Below are 18,189 nucleotides of genomic sequence, written 5' to 3' on the forward strand. Positions count from 1 at the left end.
GATCTTATGCATGCAAACAATAATTAATTAAAGAAGAAATCATCATCTTACATTGTGATTTTCGGATCAAAGGGCACAAGAGAGTTCTTCTTGAGCTCTCCTTAAATGAATGAACAAAAGAATACAAGTATAGTATCCCTCCCAAGGAATAATACCCAAGATATACTCTTAATAAAATTAATATTATCAATACTAGAATAAAATTAATTTAAATGAAATGACCCAAAATATTTTGTCCTCTTGAATTTCGGTCAAGAGGAGGAAGAAGGAGGAAGAAAATATTTTTATCTCTCTAAAAATATTTTTTTTTGTGTTGATGAATGAATGAATAATAATCTTTTTGAGCAAAAGACCCTTGGCTCTTTACAAGGGAAACCGGGTAGGAGGGTGGGAAGAAGGCCAATGCATGAGCTTGGTGCTCTTCACAAGAGGCACTAGGTTTGCATGCCTAGTTATAGAAAATAATCATGTTTTCCACTAACTTAATTAACATAATATATATTGTTAATCACACCCAATATTTCGGTCCAAATAGATAAAATGGACTCCATTTTATTTTTGTCAATTTGTCAATTTGTCACATGTCATATGTCACATAAAATTGTTATGTATTTTTAACATATTAAAAATCAACGTATTAATAAAAATACGTCATATACAAAATTGACTTAGTAATTCATAATTACTTGTACCAAAATATTTTACCAATTATAAATCACAACATCTTGTATTTATAATAATTCATTCAATTTCAATTGTTTCCTTAAACAATAATTTCATCCAAGTAATAAAACAATTCGATCACTTAGACCGTATCTTATTTAATCAGATTATAATGAGATACGTAAATTTTACTTCCAAAATTGTCCGTCAATTTTCAAGTAATTTAATTAACTCGTAACGTTATACGATCAATTAAATGATCAATTAAGAGTAATATCCTTTATGTATGACCTAGGGGATCAACTGATCACCACCGTCGCACGACAGTAATGTCAAACTCTAGTCAGCCAATCATTACCGATATGTGTGGACCGTTGAAGAAAATATTACTTCCTAATTGTATTCTTTAAAATGAGACTTAAACATGTGATCATCATGATCAACAGTTGTGATCGCATTATTGTCGGAGGACACATATTCCAACAATCTCCCACTTGTCCTCGACAAGTGTGCGTCACCAATGCTCTTGTCCTATTACTATCTCCCACTCAATGCAAGGTGTCTTTCAGGTCGTACTTGCAAGTGATCATATCGAGAGTGGTTTTCTCGATCTGGAGAACAACTGATTGACCGGATTTATCCACCATGGATTCATTCCGAGCGTGGCCACGCATTTCCAGTTCATTACTCCTCGAGTGGCCCTGAGATATTGTTATAACCCTGACTAGGGATGGAAAATTCCTATTGCACTCATTCCCTTCGACTAGCCACAGCCATCATAACCCAAAATATGCCCATTTGACCCCATTTACGAAGGTCGTAGTAACACAAATCAAAGTTAATCTGAAACTGTGCCATCTTAGGCGAATAGTCTTTAGTCAAAAGAATCGACTCATTCGAATACTATAGTAGCTCTCGCCACGACCAGGCTATATAAATTTGCCAGAACTCTATAAGCGGTCATAAGGCCCGACAAAATGTTCCTAACAATCTGCCTATGTGATCGACTAGTCATCTCACATGACTCTATGGCACTTGAACTTACCATCAATCGCATCACACTCTAGTCACTTCGAGACTTCACCTCATACAAGTAACTATGGGCGAAAACAATGTTAATCCGTGTTCACTTTAACGGGGTTCAATTGTCTCCACAACCTGTTTGGATGTAACAATGTATAAAGAAAAGATAAAAGACAAATACGATTATGAACATGAATAAAAATAACACTTTTATTTCATTTCAAAATCTAACATAAACTTGGTACACGTTTAAGTCCCATGGACGCAACATGTCCATCATGCTTGGCCTGCGATAAAGGCTTGGTAAGCGGATCGGCTATGTTGTCTTCCGTCCCAACCTTACAAATCGCAATTTCCTTTCTTTCAATGAAATCTCTTATTACATGATATTTTCTAAGTACATGTCTAGATCTTTTACTAGACTTTGGCTCCTTAGCTTGGAAGATCGTCCCACTATTATCACAATAGAGAGTGATGGGATCATTGGCGGTAGGTACTACTCTTAGAACTTCCGTGAATTGCCTGATCCACACAGCTTCCTTGGCAGCTTCTGATGCTGCAATGTACTCAGCCTCCATTGTTGAATCCGCGGTCACAGCTTCCTTGAAGCTTCTCCAGCTAACGGCACCACCATTAAGCATAAAAACGAAACCAGCTTGTGATTTCATGTCATCTCTATCTGTTTGAAAACTTGAGTCCGTGTAACCATTAACACGGAGTTCGGTGTCTCCTCCAAACACTAAGATAGAATCCTTAGTCCTTCTCAAGTACTTAAGGATGTTCTTGACAGCAATCCAGTGACTCTCACCTGAATTTCCTTGATATCTACTCGTCATGCTCAAGGCATACGAGACATCAGGGCGTGTGCATATCATGGCGTACATGATTGATCCAACAGCGGAAGCATAAGGGATCGTCTTCATGCGTTCAACATCATGGGGTTCGGAGGGAGATTGAGTCTTGCTCAATATCGTCCCAGTTACCATAGGTACCAATCCCCTTTTGGATTTGTCCATGCTGAACCGTCGAAGAATCTTATCAACATAAGATTCTTGACTTAGTGCCAATATCCTCTTGGATCTATCTCTATGGATCCGGATACCTAATATGCGTTGTGCCTCTCCTAAATCCTTCATTTGGAAGTGGTTACCTAACCACTTCTTAACAGAAGACAACATTGGAATATCATTTCCAATGAGTAGTATGTCATCGACATACAAGATTAGGAACACAACATTGCTCCCACTAAATTTCATGTATAAACATGGTTCCTCAACACTTCGAGTGAAACCATTCTCTTTTATCACATGATTAAATCGATGATTCCAACTTCTAGATGCTTGCTTAAGATCATAAATGGATCTCTTAAGCTTGCACACTTTGTTAAGATTTTTAGAATCAACAAAACCTTCGGGTTGTATCATGTACACCTCCTCTTCTAAAAGCCCATTTAGAAAAGCGGTTTTGACATCCATTTGCCATATTTCATAATCATGAAATGCGGCAATCGCTAACAAAATCCGTATGGATCTTAGCATGGCTACGGGCGCGAAGGTCTCATCATAATGGAGACCTTGGACTTGGGTAAATCCTTTTGCCACTAGCCTTGCTTTGTAGACATCATCATGTCCTTCTATGCCATTTTTGACTTTGAATATCCATTTGCATTGAAGAGGTCTTGCCCCTTTAGGCAAATCTACCAAGTCCCAAACTTGGTTTTCATGCATAGAATCCATTTCGGACTTCATGGCTTCAAGCCATAAGGAGGAATTTGGACTAGAGATTGCGGCCTTGTAGGTAGCGGATTCGTCACTTTCTAAAAGCAACACATCGAGCGTTCCATCTTTTTCGATAAGTCCCACATATCGATCAGGATGGCGTATAACACGACTCGTTCTTCTAAGTGGAGGAGAGACAACCGTGTTAGACGACGAAGGAACATCTTCTTGCGTCTCTACCTCGGTTTGTGGCTCTTGAACTTCATCAAGTTCAAAATTTCTCCCACTCTGTCTCTTAGAAATAAATTCTCTTTCTAAGAAGACAGCCTCGCAAGACACAAACACTTTGTTATCTTGAGGTTTGTAGAAGTAGTATCCTCGAGAGGTCGAGGGGTAACCTACAAAGATGCATTTTTCAGATCTAGGGGCAAGCTTGTTGTCGGTCTTAGCCTTGACGTAAGCATCACATCCCCAAATCTTCATATAGGATATATTTGGAACTCTTCCCGTCCACATCTCACATGGAGTCTTTTCGGTGGTCTTGGTGGGACTATTGTTCAAAGATCTAATTGCGGTTTGAATCGCAAATCCCCAAAATGAGTTTGGTAACTCGGTTTGACTCATCATGGATCGAACCATATCAAGTAAGGTTCGATTTCTCCTTTCGGAAACACCATTGAGTTGTGGCGTTCCCGGTGGAGAAAGTTGTGATATAATACCACAACCTTTCAAGTGTGAATCGAATTGAAGACTAAGATATTCTCCACCACGATCGGATCATAGTGCCTTAATCCTTTTGTTCAATTGGTTCTCTACTTCATTTTGAAATTCCTTGAATTTCTCAAAAGCTTCACTCTTATATTTCATTAAATAGACATGCCCATGTCTACTCAAGTCATCGGTGAAGGTTATGAAATAGTCATAATTTCCTCGAGCGGTGATACTCATTGGTCCACATACATCGGTGTGTACGAGTCCCAATAGTTCACTAGCTCGTGTCCCTTTACCACTAAATGGATTACGAGTCATTTTGCCAAGTAGGCAATATTCGCATGTTCCATATGACTGATAATCAAATGGTGTAATCACATTACTTGAAATTAATCTTTTGATGCGATTCTCGTTTATGTGACCTAATCGACAATGCCAAATGAACGCTTCACTTGGGTCACTTGATTTGAGTTTCTTTGATTGAATGTTATAGATATCATTAGTCGGATTTGAGGTCTCTAAAATGTAAATGCCATTGATGGAAGAAGCTTGGCCTATAACCAAATCATTCCTTGAAATAGTACAACGATTGTTGTTAATGACAAAACAAAAACCGTCCATGTCTAGCATGGCGATTGAAATAATGTTTTTAGAGAGTGTAGGCACATAAAAAAAATTATGTAAATACAACTCAAATCCATTAGGAAAAGCTAAAACATAAGTTCCTTTGGATTCGGCCGCTACTCGAGCTCCATTTCCAAGGCGTAGATCCACATCTCCCTTGCTAAGCCTCTTCGCGTCTCTTAAACCCTGTAAATGATTACAAAGGTGAGAACCACAACCGGTATCTAGTACCCATGTCGTAGTGGAAGTATAATTTATATCAATAACATAAATTTCCTTAGGAATTTTACCTTTTGGAACGATGATTCCTTCCCTTATATTTCGCAAATATACGGGACAATTCCTAAGCCAATGTCCCATGTCATAGCAATAATGGCATTCATCATCAACTTGCTTGAAGTTTTTGACTTTCTTTCCCTTCTTCTTGAACTTTTTGCCCTTTATAGCAAGAACTTGATTGTTTGAGCTCCCACTAGTTTCGGCATCTTTATCTTCCAGAGACAAAGATCCTATAGATTGTATGAGGCTGTCTTCCTGAGACGGGCTCACACGAGATCTAGTACTAGTAGGTGGTCTAGTAGAAGTGATGAAGTTAAGGTTTCCACCCGAACCTATCCCAAAATGAAGTTCTCTAGTAGTGTCGAAATCATTGTTGGAGCAAACGTCGTCAAAAACATTGTGGTATGACTCAATAGTTATCGGTGCGGTAGGATTTGATGGATTCATTGTAATGAACTACAAGTATGGAGGAAAAGGAAATATTAACATTTGTCTTTTAATATCATACTTGTAAATAATTAACAAGATATGAACATTTATATAGTGACCTCTACCCAATTATTATAAATGATTCCTAGATCCAAATTCATATCGGCTTAGGCACGGTAGGGCCGATTCATCCTTTATCAATATAACTCGATGGATTAACGCTTACTCGATTCTACTTTTAGAACTCTTGGTCGATAAAATTATTCTAATGTTTATCTATAGCCCGGAACACATGCGACTACGGTCACGAATACTTCCGTTGAGCTCAATCCAAATTTCGAATAAATGTGTCCATGATCCAAATCCACATCAACTTGGGCACGGTAGGGCCGATTCATCCCTTATCAATATAAATTCGGTGGATAGACATTTATCACCCACTTCCCCTACGTAACAAGTTTTGTACCCCGGTAGGGCCGAGTGCACTCCCTCGCGAAATAGGTATTCATGGTTTCTACTATTTGGTAAGGCTATGTCTCAATTGATTGTTTTAGCGAGAGGTCATGTCAATTTATTATCTATCACGTTTTAAGTGAACCAAAGCGGTGAACTACGATAATTCTAATTGACACGGTCGATAAACTCGATTAAATAATAATGCATGTTTAGTTATGGCGATTTAGCGATGCATGCAACATATAAATAAAATGCAAAGCATAAAAAAAAAATCCTAGTATGGCCTTCCTAAAATAGAAAATCTAATTAACTATTACATATTCGGAAACCAACTCCATTGGTCCCTTGAACTTCGGTTGTGGCACGCATCTCGAGGTAACACCGTCTTTATGTATCGCCATCTTTTGTGACACCGTCTTCAAGGAACTCCGGAATAAATAAATTACATAACAAATTACATAATTTCCTATTATACATTTGTAATTAAAATAAAATAAATCTATTAAATTACAAAACGGTGATACGAGATCACAATAAATTACAACCGAATCGATATTCCCATACATTTCGGGTAATACCAATTAAAAACTAAGGCCATACTAAGTAAAATTACATAATTCAAAAATTACATAAAATAAAATTATGACAATCATAAATAAAATGCAGCATTATAATATGTGTGAACATGCCCAATTTTAAGCTAAATCGCCTTTAAGGAGCCAATATCGTATATTTTACGGTTTTTACGGATTTGCGTGATTCAACGTTTTATAATCACAAAAATTACATAAATTCATATTTATGCACAAGTTAATTACCCTAACCTCTTAGGACTCAAAATTAGTCTTCACTAATTACTTGACTATAATTAACTCATATTTCTTAAAATTGTTCATTAATGGACTTAAAATTATAATAATATGCTATAAACTTCAAATAAATCACAAAAATTCCAAATAAATTAAAATTTTGAAATTTAAACTTATGAACATTCTGAAAAAATACCACGACACTCATAATGTTCAAAAAAAAAAAACTTAGGTTAAAATTTCGTAAAATTATCGGAAAAACTATGTTGCGGTTTATCGGATTTATCAATAAAAATCATAAAAACATGAGAAAAATTATATTCATAAACTTTTCAATTTTAGATCTGAAAAAGATAATAAAATGCAACATGTGACGTTTTTCCTTAGTCATGGAGTATGTTTTAGCAATTATTTACTAATTAAGTCACTATTTATGCTATTTTTCATCAAAAATCCATAAATCATGCATAAAGACTTCAATATAGCCCATTATTTTACACACATCTTGTAAAATTACATGTGACAACATACTAAATTTCTATGACCAGATTCGAAATTTATCTCATATTAACCTATTTTTCATCTAAATCCGATTTTAAACATGAAAAATCCATTTTTCGAGCATAACAACTCCAAAAATTATGAAAATTTACAGGTCATCTAAAAATAATACATGTGATAACATATACAAAAATCACTGGAAAATTCGAAGTTTAGCTAATTTTAGTCGGAAAATGACATTTTAATCATAAAATCACATTTTTAATGCCATTATATTATAAGATGAACAATAAAAATCCATAAAATAACCAAAATATCCTAAAAACATTTTAGGACCAGAAACTTAACATGCATAAATTTATTTCGTGATATTTCATAACAACACAAATTTACAAGTTTTATATGTTAATCGTATAACTCGGAAAAACTATAACCGATTTGCATGCAAACAACCAAGGCACTGATACCACTTGTTGGAAAACTAGATTTATATACTCAACATATTCATATATGTTTTATGTTAATTTAGTCATAAAATTAAATGGTGATCTTATGCATGCAAACAATAATTAATTAAAGAAGAAATCATCATCTTACATTGTGATTTTCGGATTAAAGGGCACAAGAGAGTTCTCCTACTCTCTTATTCTTGAGCTCTCCTTAAATGGATGAACAAAAGGATACAAGTATAGTATCCCTCCCAAGGAATAATACCCAAGATATACTCTTAATAAAATTAATATTATCAATACTAGAATAACATTAATTTAAATGAAATGACCCAAAATATTTTGTCCTCTTGAATTTCGGTCAAGAGGAGGAAGAAGGTGGAAGAAAATATTTTTATCTCTCTAAATTTTTTTTTTGTGTTGATGAATGAATGAATAATAATCTTTTTGAGCAAAAGACCCTTGGCTCTTTACAAGGGAAACCGGGTAGGAGGGTGGGAAGAAGGCCAATGCATGAGCTTGGTGCTCTTCACAAGAGGCACTAGGTTTGCATGCCTAGTTATAGAAAATAATCATGTTTTCCACTAACTTAATTAACATAATATATATTGTTAATCACACCCAATATTTCGGTCCAAATAGATAAAATGGATTCCATTTTATTTTTGTCAATTTGTCAATTTCTCACATGTCATAGGTCACATAAAATTGTTATGTATTTTTAACATATTAAAAATCAACGTATTAATAAAAATACGTCATATACAAAATTGACTTAGTAATTCATAATTACTTGTACCAAAATATTTTACCAATTATAAATCACAACATCTTGTATTTATAATAATTCATTCAATTTCAATTGTTTCCTTAAACAATAATTTCATCCAAGTAATAAAACAATTCGATCACTTAGACCGTATCTTATTTAATCAGATTATAATGAGATACGTAAATTTTACTTCCAAAATCGTCCGTCAATTTTCAAGTAATTTAATTAACTCGTAACGTTATACGATCAATTAAATGATCAATTAAGAGTAATATCCTTTAGGTATGACCTAGGGGATCAACTGATCACCACCGTCGCACGACAGTAATGTCAAACTCTAGTCAGCCAATCATTACCGATATGTGTGGACCAGTTGACAGTAAAATATTACTTCCCAATTGTATTCTTTAAAATGAGACTTAAACATGTGATCATCATGATCAACAGTTGTGATCGCATTATTGTCGGAGGACACATATTCCAACAGAGATTTCTATTGCAACTAGTGGTGTCTTAGGGGTGTCACAATTTGGGTTGATGTAGAACGTCACTAAACTAAATAGCAATAAAAGTAAACAAGCAAGATGAATTAAAAATGGTTGTAAACAATTGATAAAAAGTACTAGGGTATCATGGGGTCATAGGGGATTCATGGGAATTGATCATACAAACATGTTCTCAAATTATAAGCAAGCAATTATTGTTGTGATGGATTGAGTTGGGTTATATCTTACAATCCTAGGAAAGTTTGGGTCCCGGAGCCGAATCGATTAGATTGTACAACACCTACAAGTCGACTTAGTCTTTCCTACTCAACAACATGCATGGTCTAATGAGACTCGAGTTGGTTTATGTCTTACAATTCTCATTGAAAAGATAGGTGATGGGTAAAAAATGCAAGGATTCATAGGCTCGCATTTCATCAAACATAACATGTGCATGAGTTGAGATCATAACAAGCAAGCAAATAAACCATGAAAGCATATTAATTTAAGCATGAATCATTCCCCATGTTGGTTTCCCCTAATTACCCATTAACCCTAGCTAGGTGACTACTCACTCATTATCATGTTGAACATGCTAGCAAGGTTGTCAATCATACCAACAAAGTGAAACATAATGAACAAATGAAAGTAATTAGCAATAATTAAAAAGGGATTAAGAGAATTATACCTACTAATGATTCCAGTAACAAAGCAAAGAATAAAAGAAGTACTTGATGCTTGATTGAGAGGTTGTCAATCTCCCAATAATAACCCAAATAATCTTCAATTACCCAAAATAAAGGATGAACAAAAGAGAGATTAAGGAAATAAAACTTGTATTAAAACTTGATTAATTGTTGATTACAAAACTAAAGAGAGATTTGATTGATATTAACTACTCTAAGAATTGATAAGAAGAACATGCTCTTCTAATTAGACTAATGGGGTATTTATAGTGGGGATTAGGTGTAGGAATTAGGGTTAAATAAGGGCTTAAATGACGATTAAGTCCCTACTTAGGGAAATGCCGGTATTTTTGGAAGGATGGGCATCTTTCTTTGAAGCTTGAGAAACGAAGTTGTGCTGCCTTGGAATCCGTGCGTCTTAGGCTCGGGACGGCCGGATTCCTGTGTCTCTGCCCGGGCGTCTTTGGGAGAAGACGGGCGTCTTCTGGTTGCTGCTGCCCAGGCGTCTTGTAAGGAAGACGCACGGATTGTGGTTGGTGGACGTGCGTCTTCTTGAGGAGACGCACGGATTGTCATGCAGCGTGCTTTCTTCTCCTTTTCTTCCCTTTTCTTCATAAAATCATTTGGATTTCCTCGGGGATGCAAGGATCTTTTCTCATCATTGCCCATCTACTATTGTATGTACAAAGGCCTTCTAATCTTGTCTCTCCTTGATGCTTGGTCATTGAATTCAATCAATTTAGTCTCGTTTTGCCATGAAAATGCAAGGTTTGCACTCCTTTCCTACCAAGGACACAAAACCTCAAAGAATATGCAAAACAAAGAACTAAAGATGATAAATGACCCAAATATGCACTAAAAAGAATGGGAATAAGGCTAATTCGGGGACTAAATATGCTCTAATTATGGTCACATCAAATATCCCCAAACCGAACCTTTGCTCGTCCCGAGTAAAGAGGTGACAAAGACTAGGACCATTATTTAAACTAACCTAATAACATAGCCGATATGAGATAATTAGCGGGTCTCACTCCGCCCCTTCAACTCACAACAAGACAACCATGAGGTAGGATGCCTTCTTGCAAGGCAAGGTGGGGCTTGCCAAAATGGCGACACATCCAAACATTAAGCACACAAAATAAAAAAATGGATGCATCTACAAAAGAATAGCCACTTTCCTCATCTAAGTGGCGGAAATTATCTACAAGGGAAGCAATTCAAGGGTACACACTCCTTCATAGATGCAATTTCTTCAAACTACTAAGCCTAGAAGGATACCAATAAATCACCTCCAAATTGTGTCAAGCTAGGGTACCTTTGTCCTCAATCGTTAAATGCTTTTGTCAAGAATAGACCCCTTATGGTGTTAGAAATACTGGAGGATGTCGGAATTCCCCCTCTTGCCTAGACAAGAAGAAGGGTCGTCCCCTCTCTACCATGCACAAAAATGGATACGATGGATAAAGGGATCAATAGATATTTGAGTTTCACTTTGGGAGTTTGCTTTTGCTTTTGTTTTTCCCCCCAATTTCATGTGGCATATAACATTTGAGAACACTTTCTTGCCATTTCTTTTGATTTTTGGCATTTCAACACTTGACAACTTTCTTTGCATTTCTTTTGAACATTTTCAAAGTCACCCCATATGTAGTGAGGGTGGCTTATATTTGAAGCTTAGGAGTTCTATTTTTGCTCCTCTTTTCATTTGATGCATTTTTTGCAAACTTTCTTTCACTTTTCATTTCATTGAACTCAAATTGATTTCTTTTTGTGCCCATTCCCTTTGATGACAAAAATATGGTAGAACATGGATGATGGATGGATGGATGCATGGTTTCAAGGGTCACCTTGGAATAAACGGTAGCCAAGGAGTTATCACACCACAAGGTACTCTTGACTAGGCCTTAAACCATGGGTCAAAGGATACTAGCATGACACATCCTAGGGTGTTTTACAAGTATTCTAACAAGCAAAGTCTTAAGAAGAAAAAGCATCTACTAGGGCCTATATACACTTGTCAAGCTTCCCAAGTAGACGGTTTCGCAAAATTTTTCTAACATGCAAACTACATGCCATGATGCAACTAACATATAAACATCCTAATGCAAATGATTCTACAAACTAATATGACATATACACTAAATACAAGTCCTAAGTTCACATTGTTTGCCGCATCAATCAAAATAAAGCCACATAGTCATTAACATAAAGAGGAAAAAGGAGATTGGAAAGATCATACCATGCGGTCTTCAATATCCTCATGTCTCGGATGTGGCGTAATCGATCAATGTGAACAAGGGTTAAACAAACACAATATATACAACAATATATACATGACTACACTACAAAGGAAATGAACTTGTTTTTGGTTTTTCAATTTTTCACATTTTTATGGTTTTTAGAAATTTTCAAATTTTTTTTTTTTTTTTTGGGATTTTTGAATAGAAGTTAAGTTATAATTCACCATCCCCACACTAATATGGGCATTGTCCTCAATGGCCAAAATGATGGGAAATCATGCAAGCATGATGCATGAATTCTACACTAAATGCAAGCTACACTAATCTACACTACATGATGCATGAGTTTTTGTTTATGACGGAGAGGATAATTTAGATTACCTCCCATTGTGTATGTATGTACTTCCCCAAACCGAGTTAGACATTATTTCTAATGTCCTAAGGTTGGGTGTAGTTCATGCACACATAATGCAATGCATGAAACTAAATTTGTCATTTTGGATTTTCAAAAGTGGGAACAATGAAATAAGAACACCTCAATGGGGCCGAGGTGTTAGTCCTCTATGTTGCTAGGACTACTCCAATCATGATCAAGATTAAATAAATAAAACAAAGAGAGAGATAGACAAACCTCAAGAGCGTAGGAGCCTCCAAAGCTTGCTAATCCTCCATCATATCATCACTATCATCATCTTCCTTAATAGAAGTGGACTCATCACCACTTCCTTCTTCACTTTGTTGTTCACTTTGTTCATCATCCTCTTCTTCTTCTTCACTAGCCTCTTCATCATCATCATCCTTATCAACTGCATCACCAACAACCTCATCGTCACCCGGACTCTCATCCCTAGATGCACTCAGAAAGAAGACTTCCCTATCCGCCCAACTAGGCAAAGGACATGAAGGATCAAGTAGTCCTTGCCTAGCTAAATGAAGGAGGGGTGGATATTGGGCTAAGTAATCATCTTCCCGATCCTTGAAGGCTTGATTGTGCATCTCTTGCATAAGAAGAGTCATATAATCTTTGCTTGCTTCAACACCTTCCGGTTTGAACTCTTGGTACTCGAAAGGATAGGGTGGTGTGACAATGGAAGAGGAGGGCATTTCAATTTCGCCCTTTTGTTGTTTGATGATGTACTCGGCCTTTTTTGAAAGGGGAAGGAGATAGTTGGTCCGGTGGACACTTAAACGACAAATCTTCGAAGGCAAAGTAAAAGATCTAGCCTCACTAGTGAGCCACCCATACTTGGTGTCAAGAGGGTTATGAGAGACCCACTTGTATTTGTTTATCATAGTATCAATATCAATGAGATGACACCCCTTTTCGCCACATACTTACTATCCTTGTTGAAGTTCGGATCAAAGTATTTAGCCAAAAGAGTGACTAGACCTCCATTCACAATAACGGTAGTGCCTTGCTTCCCACAATCAACATTTAGCCATCTATCCACCAAAAGCCTTAGAGAGTTGAAAGGCTTGGTGAATTCCCTTCCAATGTTCAAGGCCGACTCAAGAAGAACAAAATCGAGCTTGGTAAAGTGGTTGGTGTCTTTTCTTGCAATGATGTTGTTTCCTATGACCTTGTGCCACACTCTAATGCCCGGATGGTGGACTAATAGAGCGCGACTAGCATGATAGTTCTCAAATTTCCTTCCGGAAATCGCCTCCCAAAGAGGAACGGGGTCATACTTGCCAACATTCTTGAAATAACTATGTGAATCATCAAGACCCAATGCTTTACCCATTTCCTCAAAGGAGATGCGCCTACTAACATTATCTAGGTGGAACTCGATGTTTTCCATGGTCTCTACCTTATTAACTTTCAAAGAACTCAAGAATTCTAAGGTAAGGGAGGGGTAAGTCAATTATTTTGTTGTAAACAATTTTTCCAACCCCATGGCTTTAAAGAAGGCTCTAGTTTGCTCAAGGACACCCAATTTATCTAAGGCATCTTCACAAATAAACTTGGTGGATAGAAAGGATTTTCTAGCAAACTTGGCAAAAGTGTCCCTATGGGATTTGGAAATGAAAATTACCTCCGGATAGTTCGAAAGTTGAGCAATTTCCGGAGTAGTTGAAGTTGTTGCTTCCAAGGGAGGTTGTTCTTGTTGTACTTCCAAGTTTGAGCTAGCTACCACCATAGCCAATGAGGCTTTCTTTGCTTGAAGACTCTTTTATCTTGTTGAGAGTGCCTTTGTATTTGGTGCCTTTGTTGCTCCTTTTGTCCTTGCCATTGATGCTTGAACCAAGAAAAGAGTGAAAATATTCAATTTCCAAATGTACCCAAATCGATTTAAAGATGAAAGGCTTTACCTTTATAAATTCAAAAATCGACTCAAAGGTTGAAGATTTTGGTGCTTGGTTTGATTTTTGTTGAAAGAGGAGTGATTAATTTTTGTTAGAAGGATGTTTTGATTTGATTTTGATGAATGTGGTTGAGGAAATCTTGTTTTTGTGATGGAGAGGATGAGGGTTTTGAGTATTGGGGTTTATGGGTAGTGTTTTGAATGAAGGAATGAAGAAATGAATGTGGGAGGGGGTTTATAAAAGACCTGAAAATTTTGAAATGCAGGGGGAAGATGGGCGGATTTCCTTCGGGACGCCCGGATTCTGTCTGTTCTGGGTTGGGAAATTCTCGCCTAAAGACTGGCGGATTCTAGCAAAGACGCACGGATTTGTAACTGCGAGACGGGAGTCTTTCAGTGAAGACGGGCGGATTCCTTTCCAGGGATTTTTCTTGTTTTTCTCAGCCAAAAAGACGGGCGTCTTCTCTTGCAGGACGTGCGTCTTTCTGAGGACGGGCGGATTCTTTGCAGGACGCCCGGATTTGCTAACAGTCCCAAAATTTCAAAAAATCAGCTCATGAAGGACGGGCGGATTCTGACCAAGACGCCCGGGTTGCCTGAAGACGGGCGGGTTCTCTTGAAAACGCTCGGATTCTTCCCCTTTTACCCGGATTCCGTTCCATCCGTGTATTAGCATATCCCTGGTCATTTTTTCATTCTTCAAAATCTCGTGTTCTTCATTGAGGGGGCACTACTAAGGCATGAATAGCCTAGGCAATTGCTATCCCCACACTAAGCTAAAGCACTACACATCAATTGAATCATTAGTCCCTCCCTCACTTCTCTCAAACATGATAATTATCTTGATCAAGGCATAAAAATCCAAAAATGACAAAAAATGCAATATGAGAATTAAAATGCGAGTTAGGGAGTTAGAAATATTTACAAATGGTGGTTTAGGGAGGACTCCACCAAACTCTCATCCTTAGTGAGATGTTATGGGGGCATGTCCAAGGTGTTGTTGATGTTGCTCAACACTTTGAAGAAGTAATCAAAAGCTTGTTCATTGTCGTGATAAAGATTTTCAATAGATCTTTGCCCTTGTTGTCGGTCTTGATCGATAGCATTACCAATGTAGGGATTGAAAATCCCTTCAAACTCATCGTCCCAAAGACCACAAAATTCATCTACTTGATCACTAAATATCTCTTGAGTTGATAGAGACAACTCTCCCATTATCTTGTCTTGGCCAATGGAGCCATCTTCTTCATTGCTTGACTTTGGTGAGCTTTTCAAGCTCTCTTTGTTATAATTCACTTGCTCTTTGAATGGAGCATCTTCAATTCTCTTCTTCCATCGGAGTTCCGACTTCTTCCTACCATCCTTCCGGCTATAATGATCAATCATAAAACATGGTTCATGCAAACGGGGAGCTCTCATAGTCTTGTCAAGATTGAAAGTTATACTCTCATCTCCCACTTCTAGAGTAAGCTCTCCATGTTTCACATCAGTCACCGCACCCGCGGTGTGTAAGAAAGGTCTTCCTAGAATGATTGGAATGTTGGAATCTTCTTCCATATCAACAATGACAAAGTCCACCGGGATGAAAAATTTCCCAATTCGTACGGGAACATCTTCCCATATCCCTAGTGGTGTCTTCGTCGATCTATCGGCCATTTGGAGTGTGATATTGGTGCATTTAAGCTTTCCCATCCCCAACCTTTTACTCACCGAGTACGGCATAACACTCACACTAGCCCCTAGATCACATAAGGCTTTGTTGATCGTGGTGTCGCCAATGGTACACGGTATTGAGAAGCTTCCCGGATCCTTGAGTTTTGGAGGTGAACTCCCTTGAAGTATTGCACTACTCACCTTAGTGAAGGCGATAGTCTCAAGCTTCCGGATCGACTTCTTCTTTGTGAGGATGTCTTTCATGTATTTCGCATAGTCCGGCACGTGATTGATTAATTCCGTGAAAGTAATTGAGACTTCCAAATTCTTCATAATTTCCATAAATTTTCCAAGTTGGTCATCAAATTTGGGCTTGGCTTGACGACTTGGAAAAGGAAGTCTAATCACAATGGGCTCCTTCTCCTTGACCTTATCTTCATTTTTCTTTGAGATTTCTTCTTTTGATGGTTCTCCATCCTTGGAGTTTTGCACAATTTCTTCCTTGTCACTAGCTTCCACAACTTTATCCTCAAGTTGCTTCTTCGGTGCTTCATACCTTGTACCACTTCTCAAGTGAATGGCACTAACCGTTTCATGTCTTGGGGGATTACTTTGAGGTGGTAATTGCCCCTTTTGTCTTTGTGAGTTTGAGGATGCTAGTTGAGTCAATTGGGTTACCAACATTTTGGTGTGAGCTAGGATGTTGTTGATGGTGGTTTCCTTTGCTTGACTTTCCTTTTGCATTTGAGTGAAAAATTCGTGTTGATTCTTTTGCATTTGAAGGACCGCTTTTTGAACATCAAAACCTTAGTCATTTTGTTGATTGTATGGAGATTGATTTTGGTAACCTTGGTTTTGATTGTAAAAGGGTCTTTGATTTTGGTTCCTCATGGGAGGTGAGGTGTATGTTGTTTGAGGGTTTTGAACATTTTGGCTTTTGTATGAGATATTTGGATGGAATTTGGTGTTTTCATTGTAATTGTTGGAATAAGGAGTACCACTCTTGTATGCTTGGAAAACATTCACTTGTTCATTTGTTCCCCTAAATTCACTTGGGTCATGTCCCAAAGTTCCACAATTCTCACATATCCCACTTGGGATTGATGAAGATGCCGTCATGGCATTAACATGATGCTTTGGTGATTTTGAGGCTTCTTCAAGTCTAGCCATAGCCTTTTCAAACTTCAAATTGATGGTATCAATGTGAGCACTAAGTTGAGCACCCAATTGAGTAACGGAGTCCACTTCATGCTTTCCTCCTCTAGTAGCCTTGCGAGGTCTACTATATTGTGAGTTATGGACCGCCATTTCCTCAATTTTGTTCCAAGTTTGATTGTCATCAACTTCGGTGAACATTTCATTTGATCCCATGTTGAGAATGTTCCTTGAATCTTCATATAGACCGTTCCAAAATTGTTGTACCAAGAACCACTCGCTAAGTCCATGGTGAGGACACGAGCGACAAATTCCTTTGAACCGCTCCCAAGCTTCATACAAAGATTCTTCATCCCTTTGTTTAAAACCCGTAATTTGAGCTCTTAGCATGTTAGTCTTTTCCGGTGGGTAGAACTTTTTGTAGAAAGCTAGAGCCAACTTTTTCCAAGAATCAATTCCGAGAGTGGGCTTATCAAGGCTCTTCAACCATTGTTTCACGGTGCCAATTAGAGAAAAAGGAAATAAGACCCATCGAATTTGGTCTTGAGTTACACCGGTTTGAGAAATCGCATCACAATAGTCACAAAAAGCCTCCATATGAGAGTGAGGGTCTTCACTAGGCATCCCCCCAAATTGGCTTCTTTCGACTAATTGGATAAATGCGAATTTGCCAATGAAATTTCCGGTTAGATGTTCTGGTGTGGGAGTACCGTTGGGTAGGTTCTCCTCGGTGGGTACGGAATGTGATGAAAACTTAGGCATTGTGGGTTGATTTTGTGTTGTATTTTGTGTTGGGTTCTCCTCACCTTCTCTTGCAAAAGGGTTGATGAACTCAATAGTTGGTTGAATATCTACAACCTCACTAATACCTCTCAAATTTCTCCTAGAAAGTCTTCTATTGGTTGTCAAAGTTCTTTCAATTTCACGATCAAAAGGTAACAAGTCACCTTGTGACCTTCTAGACATGCAAAATATCAAACAACTCGAAAACAATTAGAACAAACCTTGAGGAGTTTTACTTCCCCAAGGCAAAGAAAGACACAACTAATAACAATATAAGAAAATCTAAATCAAGTTAACACCGTCCCCGACAACGGCGCCATTTTTGGTCGGACTATATCTTTTCGGTAACTTGTCGTTAGGAGCACCTAGACCAAAACACAATTTATTGCATCACAAACAACTCTACAATTAGTAAAGAGGCAAGTAAAGGACGGATCCCAAGGGACG

The 18,189-nt window shown here is 37.5% G+C and overlaps 1 non-coding gene across 1 annotated transcript; it reads left to right on the forward strand.

Annotated features, from left to right (window-relative positions):
• The first annotated feature begins 17,242 nt into the window (after positions 1 to 17,242).
• LOC141624044 (small nucleolar RNA R71) lies at positions 17,243 to 17,349 on the forward strand. Its single transcript, XR_012533855.1, has one exon. It is a non-coding gene; the product is annotated as a small nucleolar RNA R71 (small nucleolar RNA).
• The last annotated feature ends 840 nt before the right edge of the window (positions 17,350 to 18,189 follow it).

This window comes from Silene latifolia, chromosome X (assembly GCF_048544455.1).
Source record: "Silene latifolia isolate original U9 population chromosome X, ASM4854445v1, whole genome shotgun sequence".
NCBI lineage: Eukaryota > Viridiplantae > Streptophyta > Magnoliopsida > Caryophyllales > Caryophyllaceae > Silene > Silene latifolia.